The sequence below is a fragment of the Sciurus carolinensis genome, unplaced genomic scaffold, assembly GCF_902686445.1.
Source record: "Sciurus carolinensis unplaced genomic scaffold, mSciCar1.2, whole genome shotgun sequence".
Lineage (NCBI taxonomy): Eukaryota > Metazoa > Chordata > Mammalia > Rodentia > Sciuridae > Sciurus > Sciurus carolinensis.
In genome coordinates, this window is record NW_025920129.1 from 77,751 (window position 1) to 103,841 (window position 26,091).

The following is a 26,091-nucleotide window of genomic DNA, read 5'->3' on the forward strand; positions in this document are numbered from 1 at the left end:
TTCTCTCATTTTGCAGGCTGGGATCAAGTTGCCTGCCTCTGGGGAGGGCCTTCTTGCTGCATCACAATGTGGTCAATGGCATCATCCCCAGGTCAGAAAGCAGGCTTAGCTCTCCCATCCTCCTCTTATGAAAACACCAACGCCATCAGGGGACACCACACTTCTGACTTCATCTAACACTCATTATTTCCTAAAGGCCCCACCTCAAATTAGCATCAATTTATGAATTTGGGGGTGAGTTTTCCAATGCCTGAAATTTTGCAGGACACTTTTAAACCGAAGCACTATAATAATTCCCTGTAGCAGAAGATCAGAGAGGTTAAGTACCAAGCAAGGTCACACAGCTAATACACAATATAGGAGTATGTGAACTGAGATCATCTGGATCCAGACTCCAGGTTGCTGGTCATAACATCTTAGTGATATCAAATATTAACTACATACTCCTACACAGAAAAGGAAACTTCCAGCAGGTGTGGGGTGCATGCCCATAATCTCAGTGGCTCAGGAGGCTGAGGTAGGATGATGGTGAGTTCAGGATTGTCCCCAGAAACTTAGCAAATCCTAAGCTACTCATTGAGACCCTGTCTCTAAAAGAAAAACAAAGAGGGCTGGGGATGTGGCTCAGAGTTTAAGTGCCCCTGGAATCAATCCATGCTACCAAATTAATGAAATAAATAAAATAATTAATAAACAACCTTCCAGAGAGGATCAATTCACACTGCCCCTCTGGTGAGTCTCTACCTTCAATCATGGGTGATCCATGGCTGCCCCAGACTTGGCTTCCTCTCTCCATTTCTGAGGAAATTCACAGTCACATCATGCCACCTTGACGTCTCAGAGCAATTAGAATTCTTTGCTGTTTGACTTGGGTTTTCCTGAAAGAACGTCTTGGCAATCCTAATCTTTTCCTTTCTTTGCTCTTTCAATAAACCACTGCTTCTGTCACTTTTAATAAAAATCCAATTGAAAATGTGTCCTTTCAACTTGAATCACCCAGGTGGTCCAGACTGCAAATCTCTGTCACCCGCCTCCCATCAGCCCAAGTTGCTGGGCCAGGTGGTGAGGCAGCTCCTCCTCTGTCCCTAGAACTCCTCCCACATCTCTGCCTCTGGAGCAGCTCCAAGAGCTCTTTGGCCCCTGCCTGCGGGCCTCCAGCCCCTGCCTCCCAGAGTCACTGCCAGACGCAGCTTCCAGAGCCTGGTCCAGAGCAGGAGGGACAGAGGGGTGGCGCCCCAGTGCAGGGGAGCCACCCAGGAGTGGAGGCTGCTGCCTTCCTGCTCTGCAGGCGGGGAGGAGGCTGTGGGTGTGTGGCCTCTCATGGAGGAGTCTGAGAGCCAGGGAGCAGGAAACCCAAAGTCCCATCCTGGCATCAGGGGGCCAGGCAGGCCACCTAGGCAGCAGTGGGTCAAGGTGACACTGGGGACGCTGATGAGCCTGGTTTGCAGTGCAGCAGCACAGTGTTGAGACACTGCGGGTTCTGAGCAAGCCCCTCAGGAACCTCCATGTCCTCCTGTGTCACTGCCTCGGTCCCTTCAAGCCCGGTGACAGCAGGTCGGCCACGTGTGCAGTGTGATCATCTGCACTGCTCTCCCCTGGGGCAGGATCATGACCTGCTCTCCTTCAGCTGACAGTGTGGTCATGGGTACAGCATTAGTTCCAGCCTCATCATTGATGAGATGCAGTGACCATACCTAGAGTGCCATTGAGGAGACTCCCTGAGACAGCGTCTTTTGAATTGTTCCTTCCAGGTGCGATGGTGGCAAACTCCCCTCCATTGAGTTCCTCCGGAGGCTGAGGTTGGAGGACACTAGTTCTACACCAGCCTCAGCAAAGGAGAGAAGCCCTCCTCAATTGAGCAGAGGCCAATTCTCCAAACAGAGAACAAACAGGGACAGGAGGGGCCGTGGTTAAGCACATTTGGGGTCCATCCCTGGACTCAGAAGAACACAGAACAGAAGAAGCAAACACAGTGTTTTCTTGGGGAAGATGCTCTTTCTCGGTCTCAGAGAGGAGTGGAGAAATCCTACTTCTGACACTTTGTTGGGGAGCTTGTGAATTGGCTCCAGCTCTGAATCTTTAGTTAGTGACTAATTGACCTGTGAGAAGTTACTTGCACTGAGCCTCAATATGAGGATGAGAAAATAGGAAGCTGCCTCATGTGTTGGGTTGCCAGGTCTGAGGCGGGCAGGGATCAGGATCTGGCACAGGAAGATGAAATGGCCAGGAGGGCAGGAATGTTCCCTGGGTCCCTGTTGGACTCAGAATGGAGTGTGGCTCCCTTCTCTCTGTAAATGCCTCATCTGTGTTTTTGTGAATGACCAGCCTGTGACCACAGCATTAGAGGCTCCCCAGGTGATACAGGTGAGCAACAAACCACACACTTGAGGAGAAGCTCAGAGCAGATGGCAGCAGGACCCTGCAAGTCATATGGGCAGCTAGGGAGGCCCTGCAAGCTCCAGTGGCTCATCCAGTGTCACACAGAGATCCCAGGGAGTGGAAGGGTCTGAACCTATCTGCCTCCCACTCCTGGGAACCTGCCCCACAGGGCTTTGCTGAGCATGGAGGGAGGGTGTGTGGGTTGGCTACTCTCACGTGTGTCACAGACCAGGGGAGCAGGTGACTCCAAGTTGGCTGCTGTCTTGTGAGTAAGTGCCTAAGATAAGGGGAACCCAGGAAGTGACCTCATTTCCTGGCAATGGAACAAAGAGAACTTGAAACCCTGGTAGCAAGGCACCCAGAGACCGGGCACAGCCCCATCTGTTTAGTTGTTGGGAGAGAGCGATCCAGAGCCATGAGCTCTTGCTGTCTCCCGACAGGTTGCTGTGTAGTCCTCAGGAAGGCCCTGAGCAGGAGCCTGTCCTGAATGTGGAGGCGCTGGGTTGTGTCTGACCCCCTCCCCTCTTTCGAATGTTTAGGGGGAACTGGAGAATAAGACATAGCAGAACAGGGCAGGTGAGCTTAGGCTAACCCCCCATTCTGAATCCCTGTTAGATAACCCAGTGCCTCACAGCTGTGTTCGTGTTTATGTGTGTGTGTGTGTGTGTGTGTGTGTGTGTGTGTGTGTGAGAGAGAGAGAGAGAGAGAGAGAGAGAGAGAGAGTGAGAGAATGAGAGATGGAGAAGAGGACATCTTTGTATCTCACTTCATGATCTGCCAGCATCATTTGCAGATTGTCACTCTTTCCATGTTGAAGTGTCTTTTTTGGTGTCCACACTAGGAGGAACAGAGCAAAGCTGTGCCAGGGGAAATGTCCAGCCTGGTGCAGACATTCACAGCACTGGTGGTGGAGGACATCATCAATGGCCTGGTGCCTGCCCTGAAGAGGGGCAATGAGGCCTTCGTCCACAAATTCCTGCACACCTACTGGAGTCTGACCAGCACCCACAAGCTGTTGGAGCAGCTGTGAAGAAGGTGCGCCCCTTCTCCCTACCCAGGGACCTGCCCCCTCCAGCATGAGTGGGAGCTGAGGCATCACTGAACCCCATCACTGTGGAAGGAGGGGCCACAAGGACCACCCTGCCTGGGTGTGAGCAGGACCAAGGAGAAGGAGCCCTGGCAGGTTGGCCTCAGGCTGGGGACCCAGGGCTCTGAGCCACTCCCTGGGCCTCTCCTCAATCTGTGAGGCCTCAGGAAAGCAGCTTCCACTTTTGGGAAGAAAAGGAAAGTGTGAATCCCTTCTGGGAGGGTCCTTGATCATCATGGATGCAGACAGGGGTCCCTGGGATGCATGCAGGGACCTGGGCCTGGAGACAGAGAGGCAGAGGGTGGTGGATCCATTCATCTCTCAAGGTAGCCTGTCATTAAGGTGGGAAACCCAACTCCTACCCTCGGGAGCCCCAACTCTCAGGAAGCTGGTCAATCCCACCAGGCACCTAGTAGATAAGGGGCCTGGGTTCTAAGAGGTGACACCCGCCTGGCCTTCTCTAGGTATGGAGACCTCAGGGAACAAGAGGAGGAGGAGCAACTTAAAGTGAAAAAGTGAGTGGTCTTTAGTCAGAGAGGGAGGGAGCTCTTCTCCAGATGGGGCACTTGGGAGACTGGTGTGGAGGAGGTTGGGCAAAGCCAGTTTCACCCTGCTGTGAATCCCAGCAGAGGACTTTGCCTATAGCAGGACACAGATGGGAGGGTCAGGGATCCAAGTAGCAGAGGATTGGCCGGGGTCCCAGGGCCAGGTCATGTGAGGATCCCATCAACACAGTCAATCCCACCAGAGCATCCACACTCTCCCGCATGGAGACTGGACAGAAGCTGGAGGACCATTGGCCACACACATCCCTCAGAATCACCCTTCATGCCCAGTTGCCCAGGGCCTGCCAATCCACACTGAGGGAAGCCCATCATGCATGGGGCCTTGGGAGGGTCCAGCCTGAGGTGCCAGGAGCTGATGGCTGCCTGCCCACTCCCACCTCCACAGCGCCCTCTGCTCCATCATCCAAAAGCTATTGCATACATATCCTGAAAACTTCCTGGGGGCCCAGGGTCTGGACAGCCTGAGGCCTCTCAACACCTTCCTACAGCTCACCATGCCTGGACGGAGCTGAGCCTCCATGTGCATGGTCTTCTGGCACAGCTGGAGGACCCTGATCCCAGTGAGTCTGGGCCTGTGATGAGGACACGGGGTGGATGATGGTGTGAGGATTCCTTGTGCTGTCCCCACAGGAACTGGCATTTGGTTCCAAGCCACACAAGCCTGGTAGACCTGGTCTGAGAAGACACCTGCCATGGGGAGGGGAACTGCCTTACTCTCAGGGCAGGTGTTGGTGGCAAGCGGGAAATGCCCAGGGCTAGATGGTCATTTTGGGCTCTTTCTTTCTGCAGCTGCAGTGCCACCAGAAGTGCCTCCAGCAGAAGAGCCCCAGTTTCTGGAGACACAGCTCACGGTCATACCAGCTGAGCTGGGGGGAGATCCACCATCCAAACTGACGAACAGAACCACTGGGGCACCATCAGTACAGGAAGCACCAGCATCTCCAGAGACCACCGGGAAACGTGGGGCCCAGGAGGCAGCTCAGCTGCCAGCCACCAGCCCATAGGATGTTCACCCGTGCTTTCCTCGGGCTGTGGAGGGTAAGACCCGCATCCACATGTCTTGAAATGGTGTCTCTTCCCTCTATGGTGGCAGCAGTTGCAGACACCAAGAAGCTAGAGGGGGAAGGTTCAGGAGGAGCCAAGGCAAAGCCCACTTCACTCCTTCCTTGTTCCCAACAGAAGAAGTCTCTTTCTGTTGTCACAGCTATCCATAGGTGTGTGTCATGGTGACCTACACTCACAGCCAGGTCTGAAGGAGCCATTCTCACATCTTTGACAACACCAGGTCACCAGAGGTGGTCGTTTGCCCAGTTGATGACAGAGCACTCCTTCCCACCTGTGTCCACTTCCCCTCAGAGGCTAACATAGGTTCATGTTCACTGTTACATTTCCTCCCCTTTGAATGTCCATTTACTCTGCTGCAATGCAGAGGGTGGACCCCTGCCTGGAGGTCAAGGCCCTGTCAGCCCTCCTCCAACTGCTGGGCCCCCACCTTGCCTGTGAAGACAACCCCACTCAAATGTGGGTCAAAACTTCTCCTGATTTTTGCGACTCCATGGTTAACAACCTTCAGAGCTTTGATCCTCCTGAGAGCCGTGCACACTGATGGTGTTTCCAGGGTGGCCAGCTACTGAATTTCCCTCCCTCCTCCAGCAGTGCACTGTGGGCCTGTCCTGGAGTGAGCCCTGTCCCCATCTGTGGTCCCTGGATGGGTTAGTTCTCCACAGTCCTTCCTCACCTGCCTTCTTTTTCAGAGATGAACTGGGGACTCTCAGAACCTTTCCCATTGCAGTTCACAGCTTCAAGCCCACCTTGATGACAGCAGCAGTCACTGGTGTTGCCTGGACTGCAGTGTGTGCACACAGTGACATGGAATCCAGTTGCAAAATGATATGTTCTCCCCTAGGAATGGGCATGTTTCTTTATATATTAGTGTTTGGGTTATTTCTTCGAAGTAGATTTTAGGATTCTAATGTAGGCTGTATTTCTTTCTTACAAATATATTAATAATGTTCTATTCCTTTTTATGAATATTTTTAGTATTAATAAGCTGTTGCAAATTTTGTTCGAAATGAGAAATTTTTCATACTTTAAGGAGAAACAGGGTTAGAGAAAGCTACTGATTGTTGCACATTTGCCTTCTTTGTATCTTCTGCTCCTTCACTGTGCCCCCCAAGCTACGTATGTGGACAGAGCCCAGTGACCTTGCCTTCACCCTCCAGGACAGAGTGCCAAGCCACATGGACACTCAGCTCATGTCTGCCCCAAGATTTGGCAACCCTTGTGCCAGGCTGTGCCAACCTGTGTAGCTGCAGATAATGTCCCCAGCAGAGCTGGAAGGTCCTGTGGGGGAGGACACACACACACACACACACACACACACACACACAAACACACACACACACACACAGGCCACCCTGGAGAAGGTCATAAAGAAGTTCCTGGGAATGATGCCTGGGAAAGACATTGAGGATGCTGGGTACTCAGAGGTGGCTGTCTTCCCTGGGGCAGTTCCGCTGAGGGTTAGGGATGGAAGATCCAGGGTCAGGAGAGTGGGTGTCTCTGGAAATTTCATCCCATTTGGACCTCACATTCCTCAGCTGTGAAATGGGGCAGCAGCCCGCTCCCAGCATGGTAGGAACACAAACCCAATGTGGCAGTCTGCGAGCCCCCTGCCCACCTTGTTCTAAAGTATGGGCAACAGCCATTCATCTGTGGAAGATTCAAGGTGGAACTTGATGGGCAGAGGGGTTCACATTCAAGAAGCATGTCCGTCTCTTCCGGAGTCTAATGCAGACTGGGTGGAGGCTCAGTGGTAGAACACTTGCCCAGCCTGGGTTCCATACTCAGCACCACAGGAAAAAGTAAGTAAATAAACAAACAAATAAATAAATGAATAGGATACAGTATCTTGAACCCAGAGGTGCTTCACTCTGAGCGGCTTCTCCACACTGTTGGCGTGTTTCTTTTGAGAGGATCTCACTGATTTTCCAAGGCTGCCTTTAAATGTGAATCCCTTCCTTACTCCTCAAGATGCTGCAAGGCAGGCCTGTGCATAGGCCCAGCTAAGTGGAACTTGTCACAGGACTTGAACCTGGGCCTCAACCTTTGGGGTGGACTCTCAGTGAGGGTCACTGTTTAAAGCGATTCATGCACGTTAGATGCTGGGAAGGTCCTGGGAACACACCCGCTGAAGTCACCATGAGCCAGGGAGCGTCTTCAGGACTAGGCCTTTGAGGACCACCCTTTAAAAGGCCCTGGGATTGTCAGACTCAGAGCCCCAGGTGCGGCCTGCCTGACTGGAGGCAGGTGCTGTGGGAACAGCCCACTCCTGCCTGCTACTACACGGCTCTGTTTGGACACTTGGCATGTGAGGGATCCTATTAGAGGACACCCTGACACATGGCCTCAAAAAAGATAGTGCACACTGTGATGGACTGACAGATCTGACTTCATGAGAATGTTATAGGCCAGACTCTAAGGGAAATGACTAAACAGACTCTGTTCATTCCTGAGCGTGTCAAATAACTGATGACTTCTCTGATCCTCCTGACCCACTGATTCTGTATTGACAAATTCACCTGCACCCCGATGTATGTTTGTAACCCCCAAATCAGGCATGATGGCATCTTCATGACCACAAAGGGGTCAAAGCCATTCTGAGTTTCCCAGTGTCCATTTCACCAGCTGAGGTCAAAGGACGCAGTGTTCTGGCTTCTTGTTTAAGTCTTATACAAAATGGTCTGTTTGGTGCCACATTTTTGCATTTTGAGTTATGGATTGGTGATCCCACTGTTTGGGGTACCCCCAGTATATGAAATTCTGGGAAGGCTGTGATTTGCTTCATGGAGACAATATGCATGTTGACCTTCAGTTGGGCATGCCTGACAGGGCTGCTGGTCATGAGTCCAGCATTAGTAAGTCAATAATCACCTAGGACAGATGAGACTGGACACACGAGGAATTTTCAGAAAGCAGGTTTATTTAAGCTTCAGTGGTTCAGAGAGGTGAATGCCTAAACCTCCCTGGATCCCAAGTCTGGAAATTCTTCAAACTTAATACTCAGTGGAACAGTTCCCTGTCCATGGGTGGGTACATAGCAGACACCCTTCATCCCATATTCTTAGGCTACACAGCGGTGTCACACATTTTGTCTGCAAACCTGGCATTTACAAGCAAGAGGAAGCTTCAAACAACCCTGAGCTTTCTGCAGAATTCCGGAGAAATCCTCTCAACACTTTTTGTAAAAATCCTCCTGACAAGAAGAGAAGCAAGGGTCTTTTGGGTGGGTGTCCCTGGTCTGCTTCAATACTATATATGTAATAAATCATGCTTAAGAGAAACACATATGAAACAAGGTTATGAACTGATCACCTGAAAATGTAGAGACCCAAGGTTGGCAGGAACCTTGCCCTTCATCTCCCCTCAGAACACTAGCTCAGTATTTCCCAGTTCAGCCTTTGCTATGACTTTATGGGAATTGAGTTCCAGAGAAAAGGAAAGTCAAGTGTGCTACGCTTCTCTCAATGTCATGCTCACCCAGCTCTCCATACCTCCCCCACTGTGGCAGGGGTCAGGACTTTCAAAATGGCAGGTTCCATGCACAGGGGAGGGATGCACCTTTTCACACCCATACAGCCAGGCATGGCTGCATGACCTGCTTAGGCTGACAATACGCTGGCAGGATTCATGTGGGTTGCATCCAGGTGACAGCAGAGCTTTCAGAGCCCATCCAGTCTCACTCTACTCTGCTCCCATCGTGGCCTTGAGGCACAGATCAATATGGTGCACCCATCAACTGGGCCTCTGCCTGCCCACCTGAGAGTCATGTGAGAGACCTGACTGGTATAGGGTATGGTTCATAGCCAGCATATCTAAAGAACCCCCACAACTCTCTTTTTTAATTTTTTAAGTTCTTTTTAGATATCCATGCCTGTAGAGTGCATTCTGACACATCATACCTACATGGAGTGTGACTTCCAATTCTTGTGGCTGGACATGGTGTGGAGTTTCACTGGTCATTATTCATATATGAACATAGGAAAGTGATGTCCCATTCATTCCACTGTCTTTCTGATTTCCATTGCCCTCCCTTCCCTTCATTCCCCTTTGTCTCATCCAATGAATTTCTATTCTCCCCCTGACCCTTATTGTGTGTTAGCATCCACATATTAGAGAGAACATTCAATCTTTGGTTTTTTGGGACTGGCTTATTTCACTTAGCATGATTGTCTCCAGTTCCATCCATTTACTGGCAAATACCAACATTTTATTCTTCTTTATGACTGAATATTGTGTATATATGGCACATTTTCTTTATCCATGCATCTGTTGAAGGGCACCTACATTGGTTCCCTAACTTAGCTATTGTGAACTGAGCTGCTATAAACATGGATGTGACTGTGTCACTAGAGTACGCTGATTTTAACTCCTTAGATTATAAACCAAGGAGTGGGAATAGCTGGGTCAAATGGTGGTTCCATTCCAAATTTTCTGAAGAATCTCCTCACTGGTTTCCAGAGTGGCTACACCAATTTGCATTCCCATCAGCAATGCAGGCGTGCACCTCTTTGCCCACATCCTCACCTGTTGTTACTGGAGACGGGGGTCTACTGAGAGTGAGGATAAATGAGGTCTTCCCAGTAAACAGACACCAGAGACCAGGCTCGGAAGGCACAGATATAATTTTACTTAGAATTGTACAAGACATATATGGGCACATTATCCAATCAAGTTAAGACGCTTGTGAAAATAATAGAACCAAACTATAGGTAAACTATACGTTGTACTAATGTAAACAAACCAAGTATCCCTAAGTGATTCTATCCAGCAAAAACTGAGAGGCAAAGGACTGGGGAAAGGGCAAGCTCCAGCACCCAGCACGAGGTGAGGCAGCCGGAACAGCTCACCTCACAGCTTGCTGTGATGCCTGCTGAGTGAGGCCTTCCCTTGGCTCCTAGCTCAGCCTCAGTAACTGCAAAGACCTACAATCCATGGCAAGTACTTACCATTTCCTCAGTCTCCCCATCCAGACTGTTTGGTTTATTTAAACCATGGCATCAGAGATTGCTGACAAATAAGCTTAAGGAATGTTCCCTACACTCACCAACATTTATTGTTACTTGTATTCTTGATAATCACCATTCTGACTGTAGTGAGATGGAATCTCCGTGTAGTTTTAATTTGCCTTTCTTTAATCACTAGAGATGTTGAACATTTCTTCATATATTCATTGACTGATCATATTTCTTCTTCTGTGAAGTGCCTGAAGAAGCCATACAACTCGACACTGCTCAATTTAAAAGAGGTAAGAGGACTTAGATAAACATCTCCCAAAGAAAATAAATGAGCTGTCAATATGCACATGAAAAGATGCTCAAGATTAGTGCAGATCAAAACCCCAATGTGTTTTCACAACACATACGACCAATAGGGTTATAAATATTTTAAAAATGGAAACTAACAAGTGTTGGCAAAGAGAGAGAAATTAGAACATTTGTACACTACTGGTGGGAATATAAAATGGCACGACCACTGTGGAACAGTCTGGAAGTTCCTTAAAAAGTTTAACAGTATTACCCTATGATCCAACAATTCCACTCCTAGGCATATAGCAAAAAAAAAAAAAAAATTGAAATGAGAGATTTAAACAGTTATCTTGTACACCAAGGTTCATTGAAACGTCATTCACAATGATCAGAAGATAAAAGCAACTGAAGTTCCATCAGTAAATGAAAGAATCAATGTGTGTGTGTACATAGACAAATACATACATACACAATGGAATAGTGAGTCAGCCAGGAAAAGGAAGTTCTGACACATAGTCGTACACAAACTTACCTAGCAAACATTGTGTTTAGGTGAAAAAAGTGAAACACAACAGACAAACACATGATTTCACTTCTATGAAATATCTAAGCTTGGCAAATTCAGAGATGGAAAGTAGATTAGAGGTCACTAGAGGTGGAGGGGGATGGGGGGCTTTTGTATCATTTGTACAGTTTCTCTTTGACATGATGAAAGACTTCTGGAAAGAGCGAGGGTGATGGGTTGCGCATGCGTTAATGGCACTGAGGTCTCAGTAGACTTAACATATAGTTAGAATAGCAAATTTTAATAATATGTTATTATAATAATATGTTTATATATACTATATAAAATATATATGTTTATACATATGTCTCATAAATATAAAACATTTACATATTATATACAATAACATTTTAATGACATGTTAATAATATACATTTACCACAATAAAAAATTTTAATTAAAATAAAATAACCCACGATGTAAAGCCAAATGTAACTTGGTGGTATATGTTATGGCGGCATAATCCAGCTCATCCTAACCAAAGTTTTCTCCTGTCTGATTCTCTAAAATGGCATAAAATAGGGCATTTTGTGGCCATCTGTAACTTGAACCTTTCATTGATCTTTTGATCTTTCAGAATAGGACAGACCAACTACTGTATCCATAATTCTTTTTAAAATTTTAATTAAATTAACTATTAGTATCATTTTTATTGTTATTATTATGGTACTAGGAATTGAACCCAGGGTCTCTTGATCACTGAGCCACATTCCCCAGCCCTTTTTATTTTTTATTTTGAGACAAGGTTAGCACTCTAAATGTGTTTGAGTCAACTAGGAAGTAGTCCTTTTGCAATTCACTTTACCTGTATTAGTCTTACCTGGAATATGAATATGATGGCTGGAACTCCAACAGCCATTTTGCAATTTTGAGAGATGGTGATATAGAAAAGGAAGGAAGGCTAAATGCTTGAGGTTCTTACAAAATACCAAACCAGCCCTAGACCACTACACTCGGGTTATAACTAGCAGCCCAATTCAATTCTAATTTCCGGTGATTTTATTTTCAACTGTCAAAATAGTAATAACAATGATATGAAAATCATATAAAGCCTTAGAGTTCACAGTGTATTTTTACTCTCTCATAAGCTTTAAATTGCCACAGTATCTCTGTGAGATGGATTAGCTTATTTTAGTTTCAGAGGACACCAAAACCCAGAGAAGTTAGGATAACTTGTCCCAAGTTATAGACTTTGCATTTTTCATAATCAAGACTCAAACACTAAATATCCAATACACTTTTTGTCTTCTATCCTATGAGTAAACATTAACTGAGATTATTCTCAAGTAACTATCCAAAAACACAAGATTTTAAAAATTTTTCGAATTTTAAGTGAGGATGACTCGCCTCCTAGAACATAGTTTGACAATCATATGCAGCTTTAAAAAGAAGGGTTTTCAAAGGCTGGATGTTCTCTCTGACATGTGGATGCTAACATTAAATGGGGGTTGGGGAGAAGCATAGACGTCCATTGGATGAGACAAAGGGGACTGAAGGGAAGGGAGGGGGATGGGAATGGAAAGACAGTGGAATGAAGGGGACATCACTTTCCTATGTTCATATGTGAACACACGACCAGTGAAACTCCACACCATGTCCAACCACAAGAATGGGAAGTCACACTCCATGTATGTATGATGTGGGAGAACACACCCTCCTATCATGGGTATCTAAAAATAGCAAGTAATAAATAAAAATAGAATAAAATAAAGAAATTTTAAAAATGGGGGGCAGTTATTGCTGAGTGCAGTGGGTACATTACTGGAATCCCAGTGACTCAGGAGGCTAAGGCAGGAGGCTCACAATTTGTGGAGGCCACCCTCCATAAGTCAGCAAGACCCTGTCTCAAAATAGAAAAGAGCTGGGGATGCAGCTTAGTCCTATAGCACCCCTGAGTTTTGTTGAGATTTGAGATGGAGTTTCTTATTTTTCTTCTGGGTGGAGAACTCCATTCACCTTGCATCCACTTTAGAAGAGGAAACTCGACACCTTAAAATCATACCTAAATGATTCTAATTATTATGTAATGTCAGGGGATTCAGAAAGGAAACAGGGAGGGAGGAAAGGAAAAGATGAACAGAGGATGGGAAGACTCCGGGGAGAAGGGAAGGCGCCAGCCGGAGGGGTGGGAGATGCTGGCAGCCCGGGTGGGAAACTGGCTTCAGGAGCGCTTTGCTGGGGCTCTTGAAGAGAGAGGTGGAACCAGGCAGCGTGTCATTGTAGTCCTTAAAATGCTGCTGGCTGCTTGATCCCAGTTTACAGCACGTCCACTGCTCTTTTTCACCTTTTAATACAGTTTACCAAAGACCCTGACCCGCTTGCGTTTCTGACAGTGACGTGCTAAAGCCAGCTCGTCCCGTCTTGCAGAAGGTCTGCTGTCAGGAGTTCTGTCCAGCCACTTGTGAAACATAGGAATTAGAAGATTTCACAGGGTGTGCTTATCTCTCAACTGCATTCAGGACAACGGCGATGCATCCTCGAGATTCACTGCTTCCCACAGACCTGGCCATATGCCACCCTTACCCATGACCCGAGGTGGTTCTGTGTGCTATTTTAGAGTGGTGTCAGGCTCGGAAAGCCCAGCCCACACCCCATGGTGCCCCGCTGGGGGCTCACAGCCAGCCACAGTGGAAGCCAGACCCCATGGGACCTGGCCGGTGTCCCCAGACATACTTGATTTGTTGTTCTGCTGATCTCTTGTCACATTTTATGTCAGTCCCTTAGGGCTTTTGCGTTATTTCAACTTTGCTTAGTAGTCAGTTGTCTCCTTGGGTCCATCACTCCCCCACAGCGTTGCCTCCTTCAAGCTCGGAGTAGTTCCTGGTTGATACGTCCTTTCCCTGAGAGCCGCCCTCAGTTCCTTGCAGAGTAGATGGTAGGAGTCTTCTCAGCCTCCATAATGGAGCACCACACACGGGGTGAATTCAAAAGTGGACATTGATTTTCTTACAGTTCTGGAAGCCAGATATCCAAGGTCAAGGTGCTCCCAAGTCGGTTCCTGGTGAAACATATTTTCCTGGCTCGCAGATGGTCGCTTTCTCATTGCATCCTCAATGTGGCCTTTTCTTAGTGCAGGCTGGCTCCTGGTGTCTCCTGGCTTCCTTCCTTCCTTCCTTCCAGAGATTGAACTCAGGGCCACTTGACCACTGAGCCACATCTCCAGCCCTTTTTATATTTTATTTAGAGACAGGGTCTCGGTGAGTTACTTAAGGCCTCGCTATGTTGCTGAGGCTGGCCTTGAACTCTGGATCCTCCTACCTCAGCCTCCCAAGCTGCTGGGAATACAGTCATGTGCCAGCACACCTGGCAGAAATATAAGTTTATCAGTTTTCTCACTATTAACATTTTGATTGGGACATTCTTTGCTGTAGGAACTGACCTATGCATGCTATGGGGTTTGGCAACAACACTGGTCTCTACCCATAGATGACAATAGCGCTCCCCCATTTGATAACCAAAACCATCTGCAGACATTGCCAAATATCCCTTGAGGTCAGTGGTACCCCCAGTTGAGAAGCACTGGAGGAGAGAGTTAAGGAAAAATAGGGTGTAGATTTATTAGGACAATCAGTGAAGTCTTCTCTGATAAAGTTATCATTGAACAAAGACTGGAAGAAGTGAGGATGGGTCCCATGGAAATACTGGAAGAGGAAAGTTCCAAGCAGAGAAGATGGTTAATGCAAAGGTCCTGAGGTAGAAGGAATAATAAAGAGGACATAGTGAGCAAAAGACTGGGCAGGAGGAAGGTAGTGAGGGATGTCGTCAGCCAGGTCATAGGGAGAAGGTCATGATGCTGTTAGTCAGGGCTTTGACTTTGAATCCCCAAAGGGTGGGAGTTCCTGGAGGTTTTGGAGCAGAGTAATGACATGCCCTGGTGTAGAACAGATTGTTCAGATCGGATTGTTCTTGTCACCCAACAGAGACTCCACTGCACAGGTACAAAGTTCAAAGGTCAAAGGTGGAGTCTAGGAGCAGCCAGACCATAATCCAGGTAAGTATTTTGGGTCTGAAAACCCGGCTGGGAAAAGAATCAGATTCTGGATACATCTGGAGCCCATATCAGACAAGATTCACTGTTGAGCTGGGCAAGGTGGTGCCCTGTCATCCCAGTGGCTCGGGAGGCTGAGGCAGGAGGATTGCAAGTTCAAGACCAGCCTTAGCAACTCAGCAAGGCCCTAAGCAACTCAGTGAGACCCTGTCTCTAAACAAAAAAAAGGACTGGGGATGGGACTCAGTGGTTAAGTGCCCCAAGTTAAGTGCCCTGGTACCATAAAAAAACAAGCAAAAAACATTTGCTGTTGAATTAAACATTGACTTAGCAAAAGAAAAGATTCTGCAAGGTGTTTCAAAATACATCGGGTGGGTTTTCATTTCTGATTTCGATCCCCATCCTGCAGGAGTCCAGGCATGGTGGAAGCATTGTGGAGGCATCCAGTCTCAGACTATTGCTTCCTAAATTGCTTCCTGAGCAAACCAATTAAGATCATAATGACAACTTTCTCCTAATGCTTAGTTAATGAAATTCAGACGGGTATGGGTAAAGGAGCCAGTGGGTCCCCGGAAGCAGCGTGTCCCCTGACTGAGAGCCGCGACGCCACCAATGGTACTCCAGGGCCTCGCCTGGGAACCAGCTGCCCCTTCCCTAATCCCCACCATGCCCACCAGCTCAGGCCGCCTCATTCTGTCTCTGCAGAGCCTGTGCCCAGGGCGCCCCAGGGCTGCCGACCAGTTTGGGGTACAGCAACCAGGCTTCCCGGCATCTGAACCACAGGTGAGGAGAAGGTGAAAGGAAGGCCCATCTTCTCACGAGCCACTGAGTTCAGGTGGCTTTAATGAGACCTTCCAGAAGCTCAGCTCACTTGGAGGTTCATGCTGCGGTTCCTTTGCCTTGCAGTCAGGTTTGCCTCCCCATGAAACCTGGTGTGTGCTGAGGTATGGACCAAGAATACTGAGTTCCAGGCTGGACGCACGCTTGTCATCCCAGCTTGCCCAGGAGGCTGAGGCAGGAGGATCGTGAGTTCAGAGCCAGCCTCAGCAACATAGCAAAACCCTGTCTCTAAATAAAATATAAAAAGGGTCAGGGGTGATAGCTTTGAGGTAAAGCTCCCCTGCGTTCAATCCCCAATACCAAGAAAAAAGAAAAAAAAAAAAAGAAAGTAAGGCCAAGGGCGATAGCACAGGAAGGAACCTGGGCTTCATTACACCAAGGAGCCATTGTCCTCTAAACTTCTCAACTTCTATTACCAGTTTAAAAAATTTTTTTTCTTTTTTTTTACAGTCTTTCCACATAGGAAACCAATGCAATTTCTTTTTCTTTTAAGTTGCAAATGGACATAATACCTTTATTTTACTTACTGTCTTTTTAAGTGGTGCTGAGGATGGAACCCAGTGCCTCACCCGTGCTAGGCAAGTGCTCTACCACTGAGCCACAACCCAGCCCAGCCAATGCCATTTCTAAGTGATGTGGTGGTCGACTTCAAATACTAGCATGCTCCCAGCATCATCTGAGACCCTCATGGAACACTGTTGTTGGACTGGAGATATAATCCAGGTGCCTAGCATTTTGCCTAGAGCATCCATATGCCTGGCTGACAATATTTTTGGAGCTCCACATGGCCATGTATACATATACTGGCCTATGATACATTAGAGCATGACTTCTGGTAGCTGTCCTTTTTTGTCCATTCCTCCGTCCTGCCACTTCCTGTCTGAAAGGTAAACAGAAGGGCTGGAGCTCTAGCAATCATCTTGTACCATGATGTAACCTCAAGAATGGAAATTGTGGCAGGCGATGTGGTACATGCCTATAATCCCAGCAACTTGGGAGGCTGAGGCAGGAGGATCCCAAGTTCACAGCCAGCCCCAGCAAAAGGGAGGCCCTAAGCAACTCAGTGAGACCCTGTCTCTAAATAAAATACAAAAAAAGGGCTGGGGATGTGACTCAGTGGTTAAGCACCCCTGGGTTCAATCGCTGGTAAAAAAAAAAAAAAGGTTCAATCAACTTGGCAGAGTCTGAGGTGACTTTTGTTGGGTTCCTGCTGTGACAATATGAGGATGCTTTGCAGACAGGGTGTGGGGGCTGGGTATTGGGGATTGATCCCAGCACTGAGATCACCCTACCACAGAATGCAAGCACTTTGTCTCAGGATCTGTCCTCCTGACCACAGCAGGATTCTTCCTGCTTAGTCCTACATCTAGATGTGGAACAAGGCACCTGAAAAATTGAATGAGGCCCACAGACTCTTTCCCCTCTTCTGAAATCCCTGGGTTTCTTGGGGGTTCATGGGATACACAAGCTCCCATCATTTCCCTGACAGCTGTTTGGAGTTGGTTGTTAAGAGAAAACAGATGGATAATGCCAAAACCCTCAAAATTTGTTCCTCACACCCCTGGCAGACTCTGAGAAGTGGTTAGAAATACAAATTCCAGGGGCCCTACTCTGGGCTGAATTAAAAATCTGGGTTTTAATAAGCCTTGCAGGTGATTCTGATACAAGCTCAAGTTTGAGAACCACTGTAGTAAACAAAGTGCTTTGCCCTGGGCACGGTGGTGCACACCTGTAATCCCAGTGGCTCTGGAGGCTGAGGCAGGAGGATCACACGTTTGAGGTCAGCCTCAGCAACTTAGCAAGTCTCTAATCAACCCAGCGAGACCCTGGCTCAAAATAAAGTATAAAAAGGGCTGGGGATGTGGCTCAGTGGTTAAGTACCCCGGGGTTTAACCCTGTTACCAAAAACAAAATGCTTTACTCACTTTATTTTTAATTAACTGTCTTCTTTTAAAAAGAACAAAAACCAAAAAACATTCTTTTCTCCCAAATACAGAGGTCTCACCTCTCCAGCTTCCACGTCTTCACTCAGGCAGAAATGCTGTCAAATGTGCAGTTCCTTCTAACAAGCCTGTTCTGTCCGACTGGGTGAGACCTTGCTTTGTGAAGTTATCTGCATGCTGACTAAACATTCTTGTAATCCACCTGACAGACTGAGTTTGCTGCCAAGTCTCCCAGTTGGGGAACTAACACCTTCAATAAAGGCCTTCAGCTATTCTGTTTTCATAAGATGGTGTATTGTGTCCAAAATGCTTTTGTTTGGGGGAAAAAATAGGGTACCTAGTATGACTTCACCCATGGCAGAATCCTGGGACACCTTTACTGGAGAAAGACTGTGGGGACCAAAGCTTCTAGCACCTTCCATAGGCCTGCTTGTGAGGACACACCAAGTTCTCAGCATACCACATCGGGGCTTGGTGGTGATCCTCACTGAGAGAACTCTGTCCAGTCTGCTAATTTACTCCTAAAAGTGAAGCATGTGCCAGCTAACAGGAGCTGTCTGCTGGTTTTTCAGAGGTAGGGCCAAATCAAAGCTTTGTGGTGTCAGATAGTATAGTCAGTGTCCCACTGCCACCAGTTCAGTTGCTGTTTGTTTTTGAGCACTACAGCTGTTTCATGACGGAGGTGGTCAGGGGAGAGGGTGTGTGGCATTCCTGTATCCAGACTGGGAATTCCGGGAAGCTGTTTCTCCCTCACTGCCCTTCACCCATGAGTCCCCTTTGCTGGATGAAGAGCTGGGAAAGTCCAGTGTCAAAACACTGTGAGAAACTGGGCGTGGTGGTGCATGCCTGGAATCCCAGTGGCTGGGGAGGCTGAGGCAGGAGGATCAAGAGTGTAAAACCAGCCTCAGCAACTCACCGAGACCCTGTCTCTAAATAAAATACAAAATAGGGCTGGGGATGTGGCTCAGTGGTTCAGCACCCCTAGGTTCAATCCCTGGTACCAAAAAAACATACAGGGAGACACAAGTCAGTATGATCAGGATCACGTGAACCTGAACAGACTTTGAAGAGGACTGAAGGTCACGAGGGGCTCGCTCATTCTTCCACAGAGCCTGCCAGACCAGCTGCCCTGTGATACAGGGTGATTTGTTTGGTAGGTTGCTATTTAACATAGACTTATACATGTTTTCAGAATGGGGCCCCTGGATAACGAGAAAGTCTTTAAGGCATCCATCAAATTGCTGATTGCCTCGAGAAGACATATTTTTACACAGTCCATATTTGAGGAATTGTTGGGATACTGGTAGAAAGAGGAAATTTCGGTGGTGGTCCCTAGGTTTGAGTTATAGAGGATGTCTAGGATGGAGAGAGTCGTGCACCCAAGGGTACTCACTGCCTCTGGTGACTTCGGAACTCAGGGTCTGGGGGAGGGATCTCGGCACGCCCAGGCATATACTAGTCCTGAACGTTTCCAGAGTTCTGCACCACACCGTGTTGGGATTCCCTTATCCTCATTCTTCGGCCTTGGAACCTTCTTTGTTCCCATCTCCTGATGTCACCCCAGACCTGGATGGGGTCATCGGGTCCCATCTCTGGGGAATGGGTAATTGAGAAAAGCTAGGAATTCTAGGACAGAGTCTTGAACTGAAGCTGTACAGACTCAAGGGCTGTGGGTAAGCTTAAGTTTGGAGAAAGCCAGAAACAGAACTGCACAGAGAGAAGCAGAGAGGCTGCTGGGGTCCCAGAGTTGACAAATCCAGTCCCAGTTCCCTTTCAGCAACAGCTTCTGCTCCCCCGTGTTGCCCTACTGTGCTGCTGGGTAGCTTGGGAAAACACCACACCTTTATCATGATTTCACTTCTTTCCCTTGGAAATCAAACTAGTTTCATAGCTTTAGGATTTTTCTTGCTTAGGCTAAGATAGGAGGCTTCAGGGCTTGGTCTCACTCCACATGCCAACAGTGCTGTTCTGAATCTAAATATGGAAGAAAAAACAGAAAACATTTGGATTATTCCATTTCATACTCTAATTTTCTTTTACATTTTTTATTTGTTCTTTTGAGTTCTACATAGCAATAGAGTGCATTCTGACATATCCTACATACATGGAGTGTGGCTTCCCATTCTTGTGGTTGGGCATGATGTGGAGTGGAGATTCGCGGGTCGTATGTTCATATATGAACATAGGAAAGTGACATCCCTTTCATTCCACTGTCTTTCCCATTCCCATCCCCCTCCCTTCCCTTCATTCACCTTTGTCTAATCCAATGAACTTCTATTGTACTTCCACCCTCTTACTGTGAGTCAGCATCCACATATCAGAGGGAACATTCTGCCTTTGGATTTTGGGGATTGGCTTATTTCACTTAGCATGATAGTCTCCAGTTCCATCCATTTACTAGCAAATGCCATAATTTCATTCTTCTTTATTGCTGAGTAGTGTTCCATTGTGTGTATACCACATTTTCTTTATCCATTCATCTGTTGAAGGGCACCTATGTGGGTTCCACAGCTTAGTTATTATGAATTGAGCTGCTATAAACATTGATGTGGCTGTGTCACTGTAATATGCTGATTTTAAGTCCTTTGGGTATAAACCAAGGAGTGGGATAACTGGGTCAAATGGTGGGTCCATTCCAAGTTTTCTGAGGAATCTCCATACTGCTTTCCAGAGTGGCTGCATCAATTTGAAGCCCCACCAGGAATGACAAACTCAAAGTTTTGCTTTGTTGTTCATGCCGTCTGTTGAACTCGAGGGTCGTGTGCTCCGCTACCATCTAGTCCTCCTGGTCTTTGGGTGCCTGTTCTGAGCAGTTGTGTGTCTTGCTCTGGAACCTAGAGATGGGAAATGATAGTCAGTGCTGAAGCTTCAGCGCCCCCCGCCTTGTGCTACAAGGTGCCCAGAAGATCCCAGCAGGAGGCAGCCTCGGACTAGCTCAGCAGGCTCCTTGGAGATGCCGATCAGGAAGGACTCTGGGGATGATGGTGCTGTAGGTAAAAAGGAGGCGGGACAGTAACTGGGCAGTGGAGAGGAGGGTCGCTCATGCCCCAGGCTCAAGCATCCAGCAATACTTTTTATGCAAGACACACACCTGAGCTGCCTGAGCTGCTTCCTTAAACCTGCCTGTGTCCAGCGATCCACGTGCTACAAGGACTCTTCTGAAGAGTCCTTCATCACTGGCACACTCATCATGTGCCAGTCTCCCATGAGCAAGTAGCCAGCAGCTGCTACCAAACTCACTGAGGCCGTGGCTGTACCTTCTCAGGATTGCAGGCTGAGGGCAAGCCACCTCCAACACCCAGAACCATCCTGTCCCTACAGTCCCCCTGCCAGGTGCCCCTGTATTGCTGGATGCTTGAGGACCAGAGCACACCAATCCTCCTGTCCATCACTCCCAGTGACTGCCCAGCATCGTCATCCTGGAGAGCCCTTCCCTCTGGGCCCCTTGAAGGAGCCGCTGCACTACTGTCCAAGGCGGATTCATGCTGGAATCTTCCCTGCAGAGGTCCTCTGCCTCCAAGAAGCCAACTGGCCATGATCAGAGCTCTGCTTATGGTGGCTTTGGGGGTTGGATTTGGACATCCATGGGCACTTGATGGAGGATGGTCTGATCACTGGTTAAGGAAATAAAGACGGCCTTCAAGGTGTTTCTGGAACTCTCCATGGCAAACCTTGCCCCACCCCTTCTTCTAAATCTCATGGCTGTTCCTAGAGGTCAGAGGAGATGCAGCTTTGACCACTCTTACCCCAGCCTGCCCAACTCAGGCATTCAGGTCCAGGTTCCCAAACACACGAAGGAGACCATTGTGTGGAGCTCAACAGGAGGATGGAGCTGAGCCCCGGGGTTCTGTCCTCTCCCTCTTAGTCAATGAACTTGTTCTGTGAGAGCTTCTCATGATGCTCAGGAACACTGGGAAGTATTTTCTATATGATGTGAGCTTGTGGGATATTTTCCTGCTTTTCCACAGTGACAGCAGACCTTCCCTTTGGTTGATTTTTTCTTTCCCTAGTTTTGCTTATGTCTGGATGGTAGAATGTCTTTTTTTTTTTTTTCTTTTGGGTACTGGAGATCAAACCAGAGGCATTTTACCACTGAGGCATATCCCCAGCCCTTTTTAATATTTTATTTAGAGACAGTCTCGCTAATTACTTAGGGTCTTGCTAAGTGGCTGAGGCTGACTTTGAACTCGCAATCCTCCCGCCTTAGCCTCCCGAGCTGCTGGGATAACAGGTGTGCACCAACATACCCAACTTCTATTCTCTTTCCTTGACAAAATGAGGTGCTTGCTGCTTTCCCCCAAAAAAACATTAGGGTTGAAGGAGCTTCAGAAAGTGCAGAGTATATTCTAAGAGTCATAAACATGGGCGTTGTAAGACAGGCAAGAATCCTCACATTCAGGGCGATGCAGAATCACATGATGAGCCTCCTTCCAATGGAAGGCAGCGACAGCCCACCTCACAAGTGGCTCCAAACCTCAAGGGCTGTTCACAGAGGTGGAGGCTGAGATACCCAGGAGTTCACCCTGTGCCAGAGACAGGATTGGGTTGTGGCACCCAGGCAGGCGCAGACATATCCCTTGGCTAGGGAGGCGCCCCACACACCAGAGACACGCAGAAAATGGTAAAGCCAACAGGACACTGGGGACTCTGCCGAGAAAGCCCTACCCCGCAGCCTCCCCAGTGTGAGGGCTGATTTCTCCTCTGCTAGCAAAACGCCCTGGTTTTATTTTTCCCTTGAGAGAGGGAAAGCCCCCAAGTTCGGGGCACTTGGCTTGGCTCTTTCTTTGAGGATCTGTTTTCCTGCTTGTAGTAAGAAACGCAGGCCACTGAGTGTCCCGATGGGAGGGGGCAGCAGAAGTGGGTTGCATCCTGCTGGGGTATCCTGGTCCCCTCATGGGGAAGTGGGCGGTGGGCATGAGTCACAGCACATGTCCTGTTTTCTCCTCCAGGTGCACCAGTATTACAGCTGCCTGCCAGAAGAGAAAGTGCCCTATGTCAACAGCGCTGGAGAGAAACTGCAGGTCAAGCAACTCCTGCACCAGCTCCCACCACACGACAATGAGGTAAGGGGTCCAGGCTTAGGAGGACGTTTCCTAGAACCTTCTGTGAACTGTCCCCTTTCTTCTGATCACAAGGCTGTGATCAGTCGGCTGTGGCCGGAGAAAACCTCTGGCCATGTGCTTGAGGTTTTAGCTTCTTTAATTAGAGCCAAAGGAGACTGACCAGTGCTTTCTGGAAAGTGTTGCTCCCCAATAAGGGGGAAAAAATAAAGAGTCTCATTAAGTACCGAATCAGCCTCTGTGACTAGCACTGCTGCCTATTGGAAGTATCCAGGAAGCACTAAAATTTAAGAACTCAGGCCCTGGTTTTCTGACTTGCCCTGCCGATGGACTCCGTGTGTTGGAGAGAGAGGATGGAGAGTCCCTGGGCCATTTTGAACCCCACTGAAACATTGCAAGTCTCTCAAACTTTTTCAGCATCATTTCCTATTAAACGGGTATGCAAGTTTTTCACTTTATGTTTCAGATTTGCAGGTCTCAACATCTGTGATTTTTGTCATGGTGAAGTCTGGCTTCCTAGGGTTTGTCATCTGTCCTTTTGAAAGTGTGGCTCACCGACTGCACTTTTTTTCTGAATGCAGAAACACAGCACTGGAAGCCAGCACTCTCCTTATCCTTGAAATGACATTGATCATAAAGGGAATTTTGTAAACAGGCTTACGAAAGATCTTGCTGAAGGGGATTAGATTTGCAAGCCAGAAATTAATTTTTAGGGATCTTTTTTAAAAATAATAGGACTCTTATGAAATTGGATGATTTAACTTTGCATTGAAAATGGAAGCATAATTTTAAATAAAAAGGAAAAACAACCCCTTTACAAAACCGGATGGTCAATTTCTTCTAACTACCCGCATCCCGGAGGGGAAGAGAATGAGCGCTTTTTAGTTTTGTCTTCCCACATTTGAATAAAAGGGGATATTTGAGAACTTCAAAAACAAATGTGAAGCTGAATGCAGTGGTGCCCGCCTGTAATCCCAGTGACTGAGGAGGCTGAGGCAGGAGGAGGGAGAGTTCAAAGCCAGCCTCAGCAAATTAGTGAGGCCCTGAGCAACTCAGGAGTCCCTGTCTCTAAATAAAATACAAAACAGGGCTGAGGAAGTGGCTCAGTGTGAGTGCCCCTGGGTTCAATCCCTGGTACCTCCCCCCCAAAAAAAAGTTAGAAACAAATGTAAAGACCTTGGTAGGATGTATCCCAGTGATAAAGCGCCTGACTAGCCTGCTCAAGACCCTGGTTTCCAATCTCCAGTACCACAAAAAAATAAATAAATGAAACAAATTTGAGTCAGCCAAACCACAGCTTAAAACCTGAAGTAACTTTTCTAGAAAGAGCTACAATTCTCTTTTCTCCTGCTTCTTTCATACAACAAATACAAATCATGCTTTCTCCTTTAAATCTGAGAGCAAGCATTGTAACCCACTGTCCAGTTAACTAATTTTGATGTGAAAAGGCGGGTTTTCACAAGCCTGCCATTTTTAAAAAGTGCCCATAAAATGTCAGTGGTGGAGCCATCCATTTGAGGTAGTTCAGGTCACTGTGGTTCTCTTTCTGAAACATTCCATGAGGACTTTTTTTTTTTTTTTGGTACTGGTATTGGAACCCAGGGGTGCTTCAACACTGAGTCACATCCCCAGCCCTATTTTATATTTTATTTAGAGACAGGGTCTCGCTGAGTTGCTTGCTAAGTTGCTGAGGCTGACTTTGAACTCTCCATCCTCCTGCCTCAGCCTCCTGAGACACTGGGATTATGGGCATGTGCCACTGTGCCTGGCTAAGTGAGTCACATTTAAAATCAGTATTAATAGATGATATTCATAAATATGATTCAGTTGCCAAATGGGCAGAAATAAGGGAGAGAATGGCAAATACTGGATTTGAGTGTCCCTCCCTTACTTCTGCATTTAACGTGAAGGACAATCTCTGTTGCACATTGTCACTTAGTTGCAGCCAGCAGGCAGCCCTTTCCCTCCTGCTCCCAGACAAACCAGCCTTCCCATCCTGCAACTGTGAGCACACCTGTGCTCCAGCTTCTCAGACTCAGCTCTGTGTTCCCACTTCCACAAGTGAGGCGGGGACAGAAGCCATGAGCATATTCACAGTAGCCCTGGCTCAGTGGCCTGGAGCCATTCCTTGGTACCAAGGATCATTCACCTGGAAACATGCAGATGGAAGCATCATGTCCCTACAATTGGGAGGAAAGAGGACATCCCAAGCTTCCCAGCTCCACCTCTCCACATGACTTGGGTCTCAGTGTGGATCGCTGAGTGAGGGGTGGCCCAGAGAAGCAGTTCCAGAATCCATAGCCTGCCTGAGACCTGGACTCCAGAGTAAGTAAGTAAGTCCAGGGCCCTCAGTAAGCCCTGTGGGTTGTCAACCACCCTACTAGCGGCTCAACTAAAATAACTCCAGGCTTGAGACTGTTAAAGATGCAGTTAGGACTGCCCAACCACGCAGCAGCATGTTCTGTGAGAGAACGTCGGGGCCTGGGTTTTGGGACTGTCACGCATCATCTGTGTTCTGTACATGTGTTCAGGTTCAATACTGCAACTCTCTGGATGAGGAAGAGAAGAGGGAGCTTAAGTTGTTCAGCAACCAGAGGAAACATGAAAACCTGGGCAGAGGGAACGTCAGACCCTTCCCTGTCACCATGACAGGAGCCATTTGTGAACCAGTGAGTGTGGATTCCCCAGGTGGAAGAGGAATTGTTCTGGCATCTGTTCATTCATGTCCTCTTTCATTGGTTTGTTCATTCATTCACTCATTCATCCAGTATCCCTCCATCTGTTCATTCATTAATTCATCCAGTCATCCATCCATCTGTTCATTCATTCACTCATCCAGTCATCCCTCCATCTGTTCATTCATTCATTCATTCATCCAGTCACCCATCCATCTGTTCATTCATTCATTCATATAGTCATCCCATCCATCTGTTCATTCATTCATCCAGTCACCCATCAATCTGTTCATTCATTCATTCATCCAGCCACCCATCCCTCTGTTCATTCATTTATCCAGTCACCCCTCCCTCTGTTCATTCATTCATTCATCCAGTCACCCAATCATCTGTTCATTCTTTCATTCATTCATTTATTCATCCTGTCATCCATCCATCTGTTCATTCATTCATTCATCCTGTCATCCATCCATCTGTTCATTCATTCATACAGTCATCCAGTCATCTGTTTATTCATTCAGCTGTTCAGTCATTCATCTATCCATTCATTTGTTCATCTGTTCATTTGTTCATTCACCAGATTATTTAATGAGTACCTACCACACCTAGCACTTTTCTAGACTTGAAGATGCAGTAGTGAATAAGACATGAAAACGTAATGTTGCCTTTGTAAGGAAGTG

The 26,091-nt window shown here is 47.5% G+C and overlaps 1 pseudogene; it reads left to right on the top strand.

Moving 5' to 3' along the window:
* The first annotated feature begins 15,559 nt into the window (after window positions 1-15,559).
* LOC124974039 (prickle-like protein 2) overlaps window positions 15,560-26,091 on the top strand; it is a 695,630-nt pseudogene continuing 685,098 nt past the window's right edge.